The sequence below is a fragment of the Marmota marmota genome, unplaced genomic scaffold (assembly GCF_001458135.2).
Source record: "Marmota marmota marmota unplaced genomic scaffold, marMar, whole genome shotgun sequence".
NCBI lineage: Eukaryota > Metazoa > Chordata > Mammalia > Rodentia > Sciuridae > Marmota > Marmota marmota.
In genome coordinates this window covers 25,107,322-25,122,395 of record NW_026000101.1, presented here as the reverse complement: position 1 = coordinate 25,122,395, position 15,074 = coordinate 25,107,322, and positions in this window count along the sequence as shown.

The window sequence follows — 15,074 nt, the reverse complement described above, 5'->3', positions numbered from 1 at the left end:
AGGAGGAGGAGGAGCAGCAGCAGCAGCAGCAGCAGCAGCAATGAAGGAAGCCAAAAGACCTTGTGGGGCATCATCAAGCAGAAAAAATATATGAGGGTACCAAGGAAGATATAAAGACAAAGGCATAGAAAGTATATTTAAAGAGTAATAGCTGAAAATTCCACCAAGTCTTGGAAAAGAAATGAAAATACAGATAAAAGAAGTCCAATGGACTCCAACAGCATAAAGTCAACAAAATCCACAGCAACACATTATAATCAAATTATCATAGATCAAAGGAAAGACTCATGAAAGGCTCAAGAGAAATGTGGCACACAACATACAAAGAAACTTTCTTAAGACTATCACTAGATTTCAGAGCAGTAACATTGCACATCAGAAAGGAGTAGAATGATGTCTTTAAAGCACAGGGGGAAAAACTGCCAATCAAGAATAACTAACTAACTAAACTATTCTTCCAAAATAAAGGAGATTTTCAAATAATTAAAAACAGAGGGGTTTATTTACCACAATATTTGCCTTAGAAATGTCAAAAGAAGTCCTTCAAGTGGAAGTAAAAAGATGATAAGCATCAACACAAAAACATGAAAATATAAAACTCATGAATACAGGTAAATGCATAGAAAAATATAAAACTGCAAAACCTTAACAGTGGTGCATAAATTACTGTTGATTCTGGCATAAAGATTAAATGACAGGGGCCTGGAGTTGTGGCTCAGTGACAGAGCACTCACCTAGCATGTGTGAGGCCCTGGGTTCAATCTGCAGCACCACATAAAAATAAATAAAATAAAGCTATTGTATCCAACTACAACTAAAAAATAAATATTAAAAAAAGATTAAGTAACAGAACTGAGGTTGTAGCTCAGTATTTGAACACTTGCCTTGTACTTTCGAAAACCTGGGTTTGATTCCCAAGACTGCAAAATAAAAAAATACATAAAATATAAATATATAATATGCAACATCGGTAAAATAATTGTGTGAGAGAAATAAAAGCATATTTATATGCAGTTAAATTTTTTAGCTTAAAACATTGATATATGATATTTTATGTATGTCTCATGTTAACCATAAAGAAAATGGCCATAGAAGATAGAGAGAGAGAGAGAGAGAGAGAGAGAGAGAGAGAGAGAACCAGCTCGTGCACAAGAAGAGTTAAATCTTGTCACTATAAAAAGATTTAAAAAAACACCAAGAAAAACAAGAGAAGAGGGACCAAAAAAATCAATAACTTAATTAGAAAACAAATAGCAAAATGACAGAATATTCTCTTCAACTAACTGTAAATGGATAAATATCCCAATAAAAAGATCAAGTTTGATAGAATGAGAAAAAATAAATACATAAAACATAACTCAACCTAAAGAGACATACAGGTTAAAAGTAAAAAAACATAAATGAATTTCATGCAAACAGTACCTAAAGAGAGCAACTATGGCCATACTTATATCAGATAATAGTCTGTAAGTCTTATTTTCTAAGAAAATAAATTAAAAAACACTATATAATGCTAAAAGGTAAATTCACTGGAAGGACATAATAATTACTAATGTACATACTTGGAGTATCAAATCACCCAAATATATGAAGCAAACATCAATGAAAATGGAAGAGAGAAACAAAAAGCAACATAATATTAGTAGAACATTTCAATGCCCCACTTTGAATAAATGGATAAAATATTCATTCAGAAAGTTAATAAGGAAATAGAGGACTCACATAACACTATACACCAGATTGACTTAACAGATATACACAGAATATTCAACTCTACAGCAGCGTCACAAACACTATTCTCAAGTACATAGGGAACATTCTCAAAGGTAAGTCACGTTAGGTCATAAACCAAGCTATAACAAATTCAGTGAGAGTAAGACCATACCATGCCAATTGTATTTTACAACCACAATTGGATGAAACTAAATATTAATGAAAGGAAAAAAAAAACTAGAAAATCCACAATCCTGTAAAAAGTAAACAACACTCTAGAAAAACTGATAGGTCAAGAAAGAATTTAAAAGGAAAATATCTTGAAACAACTGAAAACAGAAGCACAAAATATTATTGAGATTTTTGTGATGCTTCAAAAACACTACTAAAAGTTTTTACAAGGCAGGAGTGGTGGTGCATGCCTATAATCCCAGTGGCTTGGGAGGCTGAGGCAGAAGGATTGCAAGTTCAAAGCCAGCCTCAGCAAAAGTGAAGCGCTAAGCAAATCAATGAGACCCATTCTCTAAATAAAATACAAAATAGGGCTGGTGATGTGGCTCAGTGGTTGAGTGCCCCTGAGTTTAATCCCTGGCACAAAGCCATATGCACAAGCTTATTGACTAAGACAATGTAGAGAATGAGAAACTAGATAAAAGAAAAGATGACTCTGAGATGTCAGTTAAAGTGAAAGTATGGCAAGTTCACTGGAAAAACTGAGGATGACTGTAAGAAGCATCTGCCATCGACATGTTGGGACTTGCTGGGACTCTCTAAGTTGCTGGCCATAAGGAACAGCAGCCACTGAACAGCTTAGTCATGTCTGCTTGCTATTGATAAGGAACTGTAAGGGGCACTAGCCATAGGTATGCTTAGCAATGACTGGTTACAATTGATAGGGAGCACAGCTCCATGGACATGCACATAGAACATGCCCAGTTGAAATTACATCACTTCACTGGACATAACCAATGGACATTGACTTTCACTGGATTTAACCAATCACCAGTGTATACCACCAACTTGGAACTGTATTTAAATTGCTTGTACTGACATATTGAAGAGCTTTTGCTCCAAGGACATCAGTGAGACTGGATGCCTTGCTTTTTGTCCATGGACTGACTCCATTCCCTGATATATAGCCATCAGCTGGAGAGAACAACCAGAAAAGGACAACATCTGTTCTTTGGCTAAGAGAAGTGATATGGCATAGGAGGTATTTGGGGGCTTGTGTTTGCCCTACGAGTGTGTGATTTGTTTATAGGTTTAATTAGTGTGCACTGAATGCTAGTTGGAGTGCACCAACACACCCAACACATTTCATTAATTCTTTATATTTAATGATTGCTGTGATTGAATATATGCTTGCATTTTGCCGCAGTCTGGCTGGGCACAAAATCACGAGCCACTCACAGCCTTGTAGATTCAAACAGCAGTTCTTTATTCCCGAACTCACACCAGCACTCTACACACGTTCTGGGGCAATTCCACGTTCTGGGCAAAATCCCAAATACTCTCTGAATCCCTCGAGAACTCAAGGAGTGGGCGCGCCTGAAGCAGCAGGATACGCCCTATTCCCAGCAGGGTACACCTTAAACCTGGAACCGCCCTAAACCCGGATTGTCCTAAACCGGGAATGCCCTAAACCCCATCTGCCCTGGTCCTTGAGCAAGGTCACCTTACATGCAATGTCACTGCAAATGACCTGGGTCATGCCATGCGTCATTCTTACTTAGCAATGGCCCTCAGCAGCATTTAAAGACAGTCTGCCTCCAAGTAATTATTAATAGTGCTGCTCACAACAATGACAAAGTTTGCTATATGGGGCATGGTGATTCATGGCTGTAATCCCAGCAATTTAGGAGGCTCAAACAGGAGGATCCAAGTATGAAGACAGTCTAGGCAACTTAACAAGGCCCTTTCTAAAAAACGAATAAAATTTTTTAAAAGGTTGGGTATACAGCTTAGTAGTAGAGTGCTTGCTTACATACAGGTGGCCATGAATTCCATCCCCAGTACCATAAAAACAGATAAATAAATAACATCTTCAAAAATTAAAACCAAAAAATGAGCACTAAATCTGCTAGCAATATCAAAGGTGGCCAGGGAAGTGGAGTGAGAGTAGAGGTGAAATTTTAACTCATGTTTGATGTTTAAATGCAATGACAAATTATTTTCCTTCTATACTCCCATTGACTGCTTCCATATGAGCCACACTCATGTAAAATAGTGGGCCACCTCTGTTCTAATTTCAAATGATGGATGAACACTAGATAGTAATGCACAGCAAGATGTTTAAAGCGCTGAAATGAACCTCCAAGGACTGAAGACATAGTAGACATCCTATGTGAAAATTCAAACTTGCTGTCATCTGTGTGATCTCAAGCAAGGCTCTTGCTGGTCCTGGGCCTCCTCATCCTTTTTGTAGAATGTCGAAACTTCTGCTACACTGTAGATCCTCCAATATGTGAAATGTGGCATCATTTCACATGTACAACATCTGATAAGAGATATCTTGGTGTTTTTATATAAAACTTGTTTTAATATTTATGTAATGAGTCCCTTGATGTATAAAACTACCTTAAGAGTAATTATAACCTTTTAAAGTTTTTACCACCTTTTATGTTCACAATTATTTACTCAGCAGTCATATATTAGGTATTATACTTGACATTTAAAGTGTTAATCCTCAGAGCATTATTGTAAAGTGATTATTATTACTCTCATTTTACCAATAAGGAAGTTGAGGCTCAAGTCAAGTATCTTGCTAGAAACTACCCAAATGACAAGGAATCAAATGAGTACTCCTAAGTCTATTGACTTTAAGTCTAAACAGATTACCTTCCTACTAAATTGTGGCTTATTTACCACATTAAAATCTTGAATGAAAAACAGAATGTAGAGCATTACATACAGTGCTGGTGCTGCCATTCAAAACACTGAGCCCTAAAAACAGTGCATTTTCCAATTATTCCTAATACTTTAAGTAATATCACTTGATATTTTAGCCACTCATGTACAGAAACCATTTTAAAATGTACTAACATTTCCACAATTCCCTCAGCTAAGGACATAATTCAAAATTTCTCTATGATTCAGTCTTATCGTTGTTAATATGTATAATTAAATTGCAGAAAAGATTTGATTTGTATGTCTTCTAAAGTGCTTTGTATTTTCTGATCCTGCTTCTTTATCTATTGATAGCTGTCATTTTTCTCTTATTAGTATTTTACATTGTTTCTAATATGATGCTCTATTTAGACAAAAAAAATTGTAAAACTCAATGAGTGCTTTAGGGTGTTTTTAATCTTCCATGAAATAGCCATTTGGAGTTTGTCTCACATCATTGCTGCTCTAAGGACATTGTAACTTGTATTTGAGTTCACAGTTCAATATCTCAGGTAAGTTTAGATTTGAAGCAACTTGTACCATAACAACAAGAAGAATATAGATTGAAGAAACCACTAGATCATATAAAGTCTAAGGACTCATTGTCTTTTGGAGTTCAGTATGTTCACAGGTAGTACAAGGCATAGTACTCAAAAGACTAATAAATTCTGCTTTTTCGGGCTGAAATCAATATTTAGGGGATCATTTCTAATATTAGTGCATACACCATGAGTTTCTAGGATGTGTGGTGGAGAGAGAAGGGGAGCACACCTTGGGTAAATATCACAATCAGCCAACTCAGGGGAGAGCCAGGTGTGGTTTGAGAAAGTAGATCCAATAGAACTACACTCTCTTTAAAAGCTAAACTTCAAAAAATAACAATCCCTAAAATTATTTTCACTAATATGAATCCACAAAATAAAATAAGAAAACTTCTTAAGGAGGTTGGATCCAAATATTTGAGAAGGTCATACCTGAATATTGGAAGCATGTGCTTCAGTTTTCAGGGAACCAAGCAGACTTGATCCTAACCTTACTCAGTGCTAGAGTATGAAGAAAATCCATCACATACATTACTGGGAAGAGAGAGGAGAGAGGACAGGAGGAACTGCAAGACAATATAGATTCCATTAAAAAAAAAAGCGGGGTCTGATGGTCTGGATAGGGAAAATGGGAAGATAATTGAAAATTAAGGCAGAAAGCCTGCCATGTTGGCTGGGGAGCCCAGTAAATGGCAAATAGGTCAAAGTTCTGATAGTAAATAGATTCCAGACCTAAACCCATAAGACTGCTTATAGTCCTCTCTCTGTGGGAATGGATCTTATGAGGTTAAACTGGTTCAGCAACCAGGAGTAGATAAATCTCCACATTTAACTCTCTTGGTTCAAAAGTTTAAGGTGCTAATAATGTCAAAATGAAACAATACCACTTAAAATAAAAAGATATCAATTTATTTTTTAGCCACTGTACACAAGCTACTCCCTCAGACTGGTGGTCCTAAGCATTTCTCTTCCTCAGATGATTTAGTTTAATAAACATTTCTTATTAAATTAGTACTAATGGAAAGATGGGTGAATGTGTAGATGCTAGGGAGGGTGAATTGATAGGTTAGCCACACAGATCATTTGGGGGTAGTCATTAGAGTTGCCGGAAAAGCAAACTCCAGTTGTTGCTGTATTAAAAACAAACTTTGGACTTATTCTTCTCTAGTCCTACTACTATTCTAAAAGAATGGATGATAATTTTCCCTTTATGTTTTCCCACTGTGTATGGCATGTAGCAATTTATGTATAGCAAGAACAATGTATTTACAGAACAGAACAATTTTAACATCAACAAGAACTATATCCTCTTTTTTGCTGTTCAAAAAAGATGTCACATTTCAATATAATTGCTGAGCATTTTCAGCGAGCTATTTATAATCAATGGAGCAACTTAAAGTGAATGTATTTGCAATGGTTGTTGCTGTTATAACTGTACGTCACTAAAAATTACATCATAAATCCTTTGTAAAGTATTTCTCCTTTGCATTAATGTAGTCTATATATAGCACATTTCTAAATATGCTATCCATTTAGAAAAGTTCTTAAAATAAAAAGTACTTTAAAATAAAACAATTGCCAAAGCTTGTGGAGTTGAGCTAAAGGGTTTTTAATGTTTTAAAAAACATTCCTGTGCCCCACTGAACAATTCCTTACCTCTTAAAAAGTGTTATCAATGAACCATACTTAGGCAAAATCTTCTTTAAACCTAGGGCATGCTATTGATATTCTGTAAGCTGGAAGAAGATAATAACCCTTTGTACCATAGAAGAATGCTATTAATGCAAGAATACCTCAAAATTAGTGCTCACAGTCACATGTAAAACTAGATTTTCTAAGTGCCTGATCAGTTAGAACATATAGATCTTCATAGAGCCTCCTTCTGTTCTTCGTATCCCTGTCCTTAAAGAATCAGAGAAAACCCATTTGAATCAATCATAGTGCTCTTATGAAATAAAGAGATGGGGAAACATGGTATGGACATAACTATTAATAAACTACTATGGAAAGCCTGTATTACATGACTGATTGTTAACTGAGAATTATTGCCTTATTATAAGAGATGGTGAAGTCAGAGAATTTGAGCAACTCATTCAAGATCAAACACTAACACTCTGTACAGTTTGGATTCAAAATCAGATTTGAAGATGTGTTATGATGGAATAAGAGATATTGCATTTACATCTGATTCTAAGCAACTATACAGTGGATGAAATATGTACAGAAACTATCTTCAGAGTTGGACCACACCATGCAGTTGGACCACACTGCACATTGAGGGAAGAGAAACAGCAGTGAGCATTGCATCCATATTCAAATAGCAGCATGGGAACTAGAGAACAACCAGAAAAATCTCACTGGGCAGAGGAAATTTAGATCAGAATATGGGGATGCTAAAATCAATTACAGTTACATGTCAGGATACTAGAGATGAAATAGCTAATTAGTAAAGGATTCATGCACATCTGCCTAAAAGTAACCTTGAGTTTGGCCAATACTAAGCCATAGTTTTACTCCATGAGGCTTTGCAGAGAGAAGCTGCTGGAGAATTGAGCTGAAATATGACTCTGGAAAATATTTATAGCTACAAGATATTAGAATTTAAGACTAGCCAACAGTGCTGAAAATCTCAAAAATCTTAGGCACTTAGCTAAGATTCTAAAAAGTCCACAGTATAAGAGAAGACCTACAGTAATCCTCGAGTAAGCACTCTGTTAGGCCTGACTCAACAAAGTCTAAAAAAACTCCATAAAGAGCATTAGTTGAATACACAAATAAACACCCTCCAGACTAAAACTTCATGCTTTTTAAAGGAAGATAAGAAAATATACACTTGTAACATTGTGGCATTCATAGTGTCCAATGCGTTCTTTTTAAAATGTGACAAAGAAACAGAAAAATGTGACATAACCAGGAAGGAAAAGAAAATAGTAAAGAGAAACAGATCAAGAAATGACACAGTTTGGGGCTTAGAAGAACAATAAAAGTGCGATTATAAATTCATTCAGAACTGTAAAAGAATTGGTGAGTGTTATCAGTAAACAGATGGTATATATCAATATAAAATAATGAGGGAGAAGAAGGAGGAATGGAGAAATATTGGGGAATGATATTGTTTAAATTCTATTGTTATATTGTGTCCATGTTTGAATATGAAACAACAAATGCCATCATTATTTACAATTATAATGCAACAATATATGAAAAAAGATAAAATTGTACAGAACCAAATAGAATTCTAAATATAAAAATTACAATATCTGATATCACTTTAATGTGTTTCTTCAGCAGACTGAAGAACAGCAAATCCGAATACTAGAATGAAAATTAAGTGAACTAAAACACAGAAAGAAAAAACATTAAACAGACAAGTAGTAACAAAAACAGAACAAAGCCTCTGTGATCTTCATGATAATAAAAAGTCATCCTATGTACATGTAAGTGTAAGCCTGAGAATAGAGGGAAAAGATGGGCTAGAAAAAAAAGTTTGGGGAATAAATGCCAGAAAATTTTCAGATGTAATGAAAAGATATCAACCCACAGATCTATTAAAAAAAATCAAGCAGGACAAAAAAAAATGCCTTCTAGGATTGTTCTAGAACAATTGTTGAAAATTAAAGCTAACACAGAAACATTTAAATTAGGCAAATAAGAAGTAATTTTACATATAGAGGAATAAATATAACTGACTTCTTACAAAAACCAATGTGAGTTTGATGGAAATTGAATAAAAATTGCAAAGTACTGAAAAATGTCACCTGAAATTCTACAGTCTATAAAAATATCCTTCAACAATAAAGACAAAACAAAGACATTTTCAGATATATAGGAGACAAGAGAATTCACCACCAGTACCTTTGAATTATAGAAATGTCATAGAAAGTACTTCAGTCTGAGGACAGATTATACCAGATTAAAATTTATAACCACACAAAAGAATGAAGAAAAAGTTAAATATATGAGCAATTTTAAAAACTGTTTTGTTATTTGTTTCTTAATTTCTTTGCAAAAAAAACTGGATGCACACATGCCTCACTCCTGTCTATGTCACCAACAGGATCTATCTATATTCTGTTTTGTTAGCTTTCTATCACTGTGACCAAAATACTTGAGGAGAACAAGTAAGAGGAGGAAAAGTTTATTCTAGGCTCATGGTTTCTGAGATGCAGTTGGTCTACTCCATTGTTCTGAGTCCAAGATGAAGCAGAAAATTCTAACAGAAGTGTGAAACAGAAAAGTTGCTCTGTTTATGGCAATAAGAAAGCAGAGAGTGAAGGGAAGTGGCCAAGATACAGTCTAGGCCATACTACCAATAACCTACCTCCTCCAGTCACACCTCACCTTACTACAGTTATCACCCAGTGGTCCTTTCAAATTACTATTCCATCAAATGGATTAATCCATTAAACGGATTAATATGAGATGAGGTTGTAGTTCTCATAACCTAATCATTTTACTTCTGAACATCCTTGCATTGCTTAACACCTGAGTTTTGGTTGGGGGGGGGGGGGGGNNNNTGGGCAGGGGAATTAATGATCCAAATCATAATACCTATGGAAGGAGATATTGGCCCTAGCCTGAGGGCCTGCCTGTTGAAGCAATGACAGAAAAGTATATGATGGCATCAGATAACAGAGAGCAGAAGATAAAAGAAATACATGAAATCAGGAAGTAGACAGTTGAGGTCACTACCTCCCACTGGGTTCTGAGGTTTATTGGATCAAAAATCAGAGGTAGAGCTGTCTTAATAAAGAGAGCCACAAGCTGTCAATTTATACTGTTGAACTACATTTCCCATAGTGATTGTTCAGTGGACTTGTTCAATATCTTAAGAGTGGCCCTTCAGTAACACCTAGACAAGGGAAAGAATGAGAAATTCACAAATGCAAAAATGTTTGAAACTATCTTTGTGCAGGTCAGTGAAAACGATAAGGGAGTGATGTAAATAAGCATGTCCAAGTGGTTAAAATGGACATTGCCTCCACCACCCTCACTTTCTAATATCTAGTGTGATGTTGCTGGTTGAAATGACACAGGCTTTGAAAATATGCTCAGCATGGCTGGGTCACAAAGGGAAGAAACCATAGACTAGAAAGACCTTAGAACTGATGAGTCAACTTTCCTTAAATTTTGTAAAGAACTTTATTCAGGACCATAAAAAGCAGCAGCAATCCTTGTATGTCGGTACCAGTTATGCATCCTACCTTCACCTGGGGAAATGTCAAAGGCATAGAACACTATTTTGCCATTTGAGAAAAAAAAATATTTATCTCTAAGACCATAAGAGAAGGATTAGAGGTACACCCAGCCCATCCTAAGTGTGCACCAAAGGAAGATGTCCAATTGTGTAGCAGTCAGTGTGGTAGACCTCAACACTCATTTGGAAATAGGGGATCGGGATGCTTTGGGATACCAAATCATTAGTGATATGTGTACATGAATGTAAGATTTTTTAGTAGCCATCAAAATGTAAAGTGTGCCTACCCCACTAATACAATCTTATGTTGAGAAATTTTTCCAGAGAAATATTAGTGCAAATATGATAAATATAAGGATATGTGAGTTTCTTATTGAAATAGTTCTCTGGCACTGAAACTGTAGATGCAAACAGAAATTATCATTTGACAGCAGTACTCTATAGGGATCCCTGAATCAAATGGAAGATTAGACTTAATAATCTCAAAGTTTCTTCCAATTATAAACTCTCAATTTGCTCAGCCTTAGGAAGAGAGAGAGAGAGCAGCAATAGGAGCATCCTTAGGATGAGGAAACAAACCAAAAATAAAATTGTTAGCAGTAGGGAAATGTATAAACCTAGAAGGGGATACTGCACACAGCAATGAAAACTGTAGACCCAAGGCAGGTGAAAGTAGAAGCAATAGCAGGACCAACTACTGTGAGTTCAGGAGGAAACTCCTGAACTTGGTCCTGCCATATGCTGTTCATGTCACCACTGGGAGTTAGCTTAGTTAGATAAGCATGAATTTGAGGGGAAGGGGAGTAATTCTGTCCACAACAGGAAGAAAGAAGGAAAAAGAAAGAACTCCCAGCAGGAGGCATTTTTACCACTGGAGGCACGCATGATAGGACATGGGAGGAAAAGTCAATTTGAAAATCATCCGCACACTGGTCTTTAAAAATAGAACTACTACAGAGAAAAATCACTAAAAGGAAAATGGTGGTATAGCCCAGAGCTAACAGGCACAGCTTCTGTCCTTACAAAAGCCCTATGTTGGGGAAGAACCATTTGACAACTAGTTTAGATCATTCATATACATATTCTAGTAGAATAGACTCTCTTGAGGAAATTTAAAGTCAATGCAACTACAAAATCAGTGATATTGACATATGGTAGAAGTGAACAGTTTCTAAGACAGAGGAGAAATCAGGAGTCATGAAGCAATCATGAAGACAAGAGAGGTGGAAGGCAGAAGTCTGTGCTGTGATCATATATTAGACCAAAGGAACAGTAAACTTTGAAGTCTGTTAAGTAGGAAAGAGACTAGGAAGTTGTAATGGAAAACTAGAGTTCAGGAAAATATCCTAAGGGAGCCAATCCAGCTTTTTTTAAAGAGTCTAAATTTTCCTTAAAACAAAGTGGTCCCTTCTGGCTGAATTTCTGTCTTCCAAAATCTAGTAGTGACTTCACAGTGTAACTATCTGTGATTTCAAGTATGCTGCAGTCTGAGATCCCATTCTCTGTGCACAGCCCTGTGCCAACAGGAACAATTATCCATGATTTATGTTGCCTAATTCTCTTTCTGGCTTTGATTCCCCAGAGATGTTTAAAAAAAAAATGTTGCCAGCGAGAAAGAACATCTTCCTTTTCATCTTCTTCCTGAAGATTCTTGAACATAAATATTTAGCCCAGTCTATAAATCAAGCAAGGTAGGTGTTGGGCCAGATCAAGATGACTATAGTTAGAGTCCCCTGCCGAGGCTATGATTTTGGTATGTAAACAAGGTTATGAATACCCTGATTCAAGATATATACTCAAGGTCATAAACGTTTTCTTGTGAGCATGTGCTCAGTTATGTAACCTGATGGCAATATGACTTACTTGTCTGGCCTGCATATAAGAAATGCCTATGAATGACTGCAAGTTCAAACTGAAAGCTGAGCTAACTAGGGGCTTCTGTACCCTCTGAACAAAGCATGTCTACTATCCCAACTGTGCCTCACATCTTCCACTTGCCACAATCCAGGGTCTCTTTCCCAGGGTCTAAGCCTCAGTCAGATGGTAGGGTTATTGCAGGGCAGGCCATCCCTGGAAAACTGAACGGCAGATTTGGTTGGCAATCAGAGGAAGCAAATTGGTAAACTTGTCATCTAGACTAGCAATCCCACTCATAGGTATATAATATAGAAACAGTCTCATATGTGTTCTAGGAAGCAACAAGAGTGTTTATAGCAAAACAATATGTAATAAACAAAACATTATAAATAATTTCCAATGCTCACCAATGTGGTCATGGATAAATTTGGGTATATACATCCAGTGGGATACCACACAAAAGTGAAATGTGTAGTAGATATAGAGATTAGCATGAGTGAATCTCATATAACATTAAATTTCAAAAAGTCGACTCACAGAATATATACGATAGAGTTAAATAAGTACAACAATTCAATCAGACCAACATATCTATGATCATATATTTATTAAAACTGTAGAAAAACACAACCAAATGATCACCATAAAACCTAACTAGTGATTGTCTTTTGAATGAAAGATAGATCTGATCAAGGGAGGTATACACAGGAACTGCAATAATATTTAAAACTGTTCTATTTTTAACAAGGTGATGGGAATACAGGAATTTATGTTTATATTACTTCACATTTTAACATATTTGAAACCAGAATGGCCTTAAGAATAACATCATCCAGGTGGCAGCCAGGATATAGTCATTATTACTTTATAAAACTGTCTATCGACTTATTTCACTTATATTTTTCGTCTCATATTTTTACAAGAAATACAAGTATATGTTTTACAAATATATGTTTGGAAGACCTATTTTAACAACTATAAAATAAAAATTCTAAGTGAAGAAAATGATGATTTAATGCCAAAATAGTAAAAATACATTGGAGGACTTGAAAAGCATATGGAAGCAAAATGTATGTTATCAATAACGCAGATGAAAGGATGGGGTGAAGGAAAATGACTGTTGGATAACTTTCACTTTTTTCCTAAAAGAGTATCATACAAATTCAAAACAGACTACAATAAGTTTTAAAATCATATATTCCCCTAAAATAACCATTATTTTTTAAAAAGTTGCTATACTAAGAACCAAAGAAGATATACAATTCAATAAAAATGCTTAAGAATGCTGAGTGCAGTGGTACATGTCTCTAATCCCAGTGACTTGTGAGGCTGAGGCAGGAGGATTACAAATTCAAGGTCAAGCTCCACTTTAAGGAATTTCACAATTTAGGGAGAGACTCAGTAACTTAATGATCAGGATCCTTTCTCAAAAATAAAAAGGACTAGAGATGTAGCTAAGTTGGTAAAGTAAAGCACTCCTTTGTTCAATCCCCAGTACCAGGGCAGGGAGGAAGAGAGAGAGAGAGAGAATGAAAGTAATTAAAGGAAAAGAAGACAAATAAGAGATAAATGAAGGGAAATTAAATAGTAAATCCAAAGCAAACCGTATAGGTTATTAGACTGAAAATAAGTAGATTGAATACTCCAATTAAAAGGCAGATATTGAAAGACTGGATAAAAAGCAAGACCCAACTATGTGTTATTTACAATAAATATACCCGAAAGATAAAAATTCAGATAAGGTGCAAGTAAAGGGAAAGAAAATTATAAGACATGATAGCAATAAGAAAGCTGAAGTTTTTGCATTAATATTAGACAAAAAATATCACAAAGTACCTAAAGCGCAGAAAATTTAATACACTAATATTTGGAGAAGACATTCAATTGATAATTTACAAACTTGCATGAAGACAACTATACATAAAGACAATTTCAATGAAGAGTTATTTCAGACATTTAGGGAAGAAATTATGTCATTCTTATATAAGCTCTTTGTTATAGTCTAAATAAAGCTCATGTATGAAAAATTGAAAATGAATTTAGAGGTAGAATGATTGGGTTTTGAGAGTTTTAAATTAATCTGTGCATTAATCCTCTGTTAGGGATTAACTAAGGGGCAACTATAGGCATGAAGGGTATGGCTGGAGGAGGTGGGTCATTGGGGTGTGATTTGGGTGTATATAACTTGTCCTTAGAAAAAGGATAACTCTTCCTCCTCTCCTTCCTGGTGGCCATACCCTGAGCCCCTCTCCTCCACCACACTCTTCTACCATGCTGTACTGTATATCTCTGCAACCATAAGCTGAAAATAAACTTTTCCTCCTCTAAAATTGTCTTGTCAGAGAGTTTGGTCACAGCAACAATAAAGATGACTAAAACACTTCTTCATAAATTGGATCAAAACATTTTCAACTCATTTTATGAAGTCATTATTACCCTAATTTAAAAAAAAAAAGATAACACACTCACAAACACAACTAAGTATTTCTCATGGGTCACAACACAAAAATCCTTCACAAAATATTAATAATATGAAATCCAATAATTTATAAAAGGAATAACAAATCACAGCTAATTGAGGTTAACTGTTTAAAAATCTATAATTGATTGCGTTAATAGTGTGAAAGAAAACCGTAATATCATTTCAAAAGAGGGAAAAAATATCAATGAACACCTGTTCATGATAAAAACCTTAGGAAACTAGAAATAAAGAGAAACATTGATTGCAAAAGAAACATCCCTAAAAATTACCTATAGGTAACATTATTCTTAATTTTGAAAAGTTTAATACTTATTATCCAAGATCAGGAATAAGCAAGGATTTTTACCCTCCCTGCTTTTATTCAACATTGTCATAGTCAATGCAATAAGGCATGAAC